General features: G+C 57.3%; 1 long non-coding RNA gene across 1 annotated transcript; it reads right to left on the bottom strand.

Annotated features, from left to right (window-relative positions):
* Nucleotides 1-578: 578 nt before the first annotated feature.
* LOC144673975 (uncharacterized) lies at nucleotides 579-4,246 on the bottom strand. The gene is made up of 2 exons (XR_013574453.1): nucleotides 4,140-4,246; nucleotides 579-770 (listed from the first exon to the last, which is right to left on the bottom strand). It is a non-coding gene; the product is annotated as an uncharacterized LOC144673975 (long non-coding RNA).
* Between the last annotated feature and the right edge of the window lie 257 nt (nucleotides 4,247-4,503).

Genomic DNA, 4,503 nt, shown 5'->3' on the forward strand with positions numbered 1-4,503 from the left:
TCCACTCCCGCTCTGCACCCCCACCCCCCCACCAGGGGCGTGACACCTCACATTGAATTTAAAACGCTGCGTTGTTACCGAGGGTTTCAGTTGGAAATGGCCTTTCACTAGATTCACCGACTCATCAAAGCTCTTGGAATCTGGGGTGTTGGGTGCTGATAGGCTAGGAATTAGGCCGTATGTTTTACTGCCACATGTCGATAAGAGGATCGCTCGCCTCTTCTCCTCCCCCGATATCTCGTTGGCCGAAAAGAAAAATGCGAGGCGTTCAATATAATGTGACCAGTCATCGGTGGTCTGAGCAAACGGTTCGATGCAGCCAAATTGTGGCGCCCTGGAGGGAGATAACTTCGACAACTATGGTGAGGGCTGTACTTACAATCGGCCTGCAAGACACGGCTGACTCACTGCAGTTGAGTTTTTGTGGCTTTCCTTGGTGTCATCAACTGGTCATGTCTTGTCTCATCGCCAGTTGTTATGTTTTACTATGGAGCCGCTTTGCTCTCGAACCGGTTGCACGCTTATCTGTCGGCTGGTGAGTCGATTATAATGTACTACAGACACAGAGACCAATGTGAAATGAAGCACATACTATTTATTTACACAAACAGCAGAGCACTAACATGGTGTGTGCTTCTCCAACCAGACCCTACTCTAGACTAACATCAACATGGTAACCCACGCTACACAGCTACTGGGTCTTACAGTCACGTGGTCAATCTGCTCACATTCTCTTAAAGGTGTATTACACCTCAGATTACCACAAGTCTCTGCACAAAAATGGAAATATAGGAAGAAAATTGTTGGCAGAAATTATGTAAAATGATGTCCCTTCAAATAAAGGGTACAATATTTAACTGAACAATTACTGATAAGCCAGTAGGTAACAAAAGATATTTACAGCAATTTAAGGTTTGATCACAGACATTCCTAGCAACGAAGGTAATCATGACAGACAGCCTCAGCTGCATCATAAGACTTACAGTAACCTGACACAGACACCAAGACAGTGTGAACTCTCCAAGTCCATTAATCATCCAGGGATCATAAATGCCAAGGAAGCTTCATGCTGGAATGAGGAGACGCGACAGCTTTCATGAAGAAGGAATATTCATTATAAGTAGCGTGGCGAAACAGCAGTGTCATATTTAAAGTGGAATTCTGTCCTGTCAGACAATACACACATGACGTAAGGCAAAATTCCAGGGAGAACTTTCCCCACCGTCAGGGGGAGTTGAGCGGGGGGTGGGCAGGAGTGGGCGCGTACCCGATCGGTACCCCCGATCGGGTCCGAGCTGCCATTTTATGTGGGTGGACCAATTAAGGCCCGCCCAACGTGACATGCACCTGGAAGTGCTCAGCGCTCCCTGTGTGGGCGGTTGGGGGGGAGGGGGGGGGGTTGGGGGTGCGTGGGGGGGCAGTGGGTGGAGAGGGCGGGGGGGCTCCCTGAGTCGGCGCCTGCGCTCTTTTGCATAAACTTTAAGGTTTAAAAATTAAAAGAAAGAAAAGAAAATGTTTTTAAGACGCGTCCCCTCCCGTGACAGTGTCACATGAGCTGGGACATGCTGAGGAACATCAATGAAAACATTTGTTTAATATATAAACCCTTCATGAAACCTCATCCCGCCCGTGGATCAGGCTCCATGAAAAATGCGAAGGCCGCCTGGGCTCTTCACCTGACCCCTCCCCACCCCCGACGCCAGGTTAGACGGGCAGCTCAGTTAATAACTTTAATTGATGTTGAAATGTCTGAATAGGCCTTTGACAACTCGGTGGGCGCGCAACCAAGTCGGCTGTGAGCCCGCCAAACTGAACGTCGGGGCGCACGCTTGACATCACCGCGCATCATTTTATGCCATAGCGAGCGGGCCCCGCCCCCCCACTCACCAAGCCGAAAATTCCGGCCTCCACCTCACTGGAGGATCAGTCAGCTCCGCAGCCCTGAGGCACGGCTAGCACATTTTATTACCTTTCCTACCTGCACTCTCACCATTAAAGATATATCTATCGGCAACTCCTTTATTTCTTCAACCTTCCACTGTATTAAGACCTTTAAAATAAATCAGATTCTGAGAAATTGCCCAGTAAAATGAACTCTGGGCGGGTATGTTATGCTCTCCCCGCCAGCGAGTTTGGAGGCAGGAAGGGCATTTAATCGCGGGGGGTGGTGGGGGGGGGAGTCGGGATTGGTGGGGGTGGGGAGTGGGGATTGGTGGGGGTTAGTGGGGTTTGGTTGGGGGGGGAGTGGGGATTGGTGGGGGGGGAAGTGGGGATTGGTTGGGGGGGAGTGGGGATTGGTGGGGGGTAGGGGGAGTGGGGATTGGTGGGGGGGAGTGGGGATTGGTTGGGGGGAGTGGGGATTGGTGGGTGGGGGGGAGTGGGGATTGGTGGGGGGGGGGAGTGGGGATTGGTGGGGGGAGTGGGGATTGGTGGGGATTGGTGGGGGGGGAGTGGGGATTGGTGGGGGGAGTGGGGATTGGTGGGGATTGGTGGGGGGGGGAGTGGGGATTGGTGGGTGGGGGAGTGGGGATTGGTGGGGGGGGAGTGGGGATTGGTGGGGGGAGTGGGGATTGGTGGGGGTTGGTGGTGGGGAGTGGGGATTGGTGGGTGGGGGAGTGGGGATTGGTGGGGGGGGAGTGGGGATTGGTGGGTGGGGGAGTGGGGATTGGTGGGGGGGGAGTGGGGATTGGTGGGTGGGGGAGTGGGGATTGGTGGGTGGGGGAGTGGGGATTGGTGGGGGTGAATGGGGATTGGTGGGGGGGGAGTGGGGATTGGTGGTGGGGAGTGGGGATTGGTGGGTGGGGGAGTGGGGATTGGTGGGGGGGGAGTGGGGATTGGTGGGGGGAGTGGGGATTGGTGGGGATTGGTTGGGGGGGAGTGGGGATTGGTGGGTGGGGGAGTGGGGATTGGTGGGGGGGGAGTGGGGATTGGTAGGGGGGAGTGGGGATTGGTTGGGGGCGGAGTGGGGATTGGTTGGGGGGAGTGGGGATTGGTGGTGGGGGAGTGGGGTTTGGTGAGGGGGAGTGGGTATTGGTGAGGGGGGAGTGGGTATTGGTGGGGGGAGTGGGTTTTGGTGGGGGGGGAGTGGGGATTGGTGGGGGGGAGTGGGTATTAGTGGGGGAGGAGTGGGGATTGGGGGGGCAGTGGGGATTGGTGGGGGGGAGTGGGGATTGGGGTGGGGGGAGTGGGGATTGGTGGGGGGGAGTGGGTATTGGTGAGGGGGGAGTGGGAATTGGGGGGGCAGTGGGGATTGGTGGGGGGCAGTGGCGTTTGGTGGGGAGGGAGTGGGGATTGGTGGGGGGGCAGTGGGGATTGGTTGGGGGGGAGTGGGGATTGGTGGGGGTGAGTGGGGATTGGTGGGGGGGAGTGGGGATTGGTGGGGGGGGAGTGGGGATTGGTGGGGGGGGAGTGGGGATTGGTGGGGGGGGAGTGGGGATTGGTTGGGGGGCAGTGGGGATTGGGGGGGGAGTGCGGGTTGGTGGGGGGGGAGTGGGAATTGGTGGGGGGTTGAGTGGGGATTGGTGGGGGAGAGTGGGGTTGGTGGGGGAGAGTGGGGATTGGTGGGGGGGTGAGTGGGAATTGGTGGGGGAGAGTGGGGTTGGTGGGGGAGATTAGGGATTGGTGGCGGGGTGAGTGGGGATTGGTGGGGGGGGAGTGGGAATTGGTGAGGGGGGAGTGGGGATTGGTGGGGGAGAGTGGGAATTGGTGGGGGGGGAGTGGGGATTGGTGGGGGGGTGAGTGGGGATTGGTGGGGGGTGAGTGGGGATTGGTGGTGAGCAGGGAATCCACCACCATCCCACCCCCACCCCAATTAGGTACATGGCAGAAGGCCCATATACTGCCTTCCCACCCAGTCACCGATTGAGGTCCTTAAGTGGGCCCACTTAAGGGCCTCCTCCCACAGCCGCTGGTATTCACCAACCAGCGAGCGGGCTTGTACCCACACGGGGAGTATGACATGCGGGTTGTTTGTGATCTCCTGGGTGGGGAGAGGGGTTCCCTCATTCAAAGGCACTCAGTGCCTGATCAAGGTACCGGCATCAGGAAGTTGCGGGGGGGGGAAGGGGGGGGGCCATTGAAAGCCAAACCCCTGCCCTTGCTGCCTGACCCACCCTCAACCCCTCCCCCATGACTCTCACCCCGTGAAACCCCTCCTGCCATCACTTTCCTTTGGCCTGAGTTGCCCCGTGATCCAGTCCTCCAGTGGGTGTCATTCCGGCAGCAGCCACTGGCTCCCTGATGGCGCTGCTGAGCAAAACAGTTACTGGTCTCGGATTGGCCGGCAGCTCTCGGCATGCGGGACTTCCTTCACCTCGGGTCCAGATCCCATGGAAGGCTTGTTAATTGCCTGATTGGCTCGTAATTCAGTGGACTTCCCTAAAGGAAGGCCTGCTCTCCAGCCAACGGCTCAGACCCCATCGCCTCCACTGAAGGCTGAAGGCACTGGACACTGCAATGGGCCCTAACAATATCCTGGCAATAGTACTAAAGATTTGTGCTCCG

Source organism: Cetorhinus maximus, chromosome 3 (assembly GCF_964194155.1).
Source record: "Cetorhinus maximus chromosome 3, sCetMax3.hap1.1, whole genome shotgun sequence".
In the NCBI taxonomy this organism is placed as follows: Eukaryota; Metazoa; Chordata; class Chondrichthyes; order Lamniformes; family Cetorhinidae; genus Cetorhinus; species Cetorhinus maximus.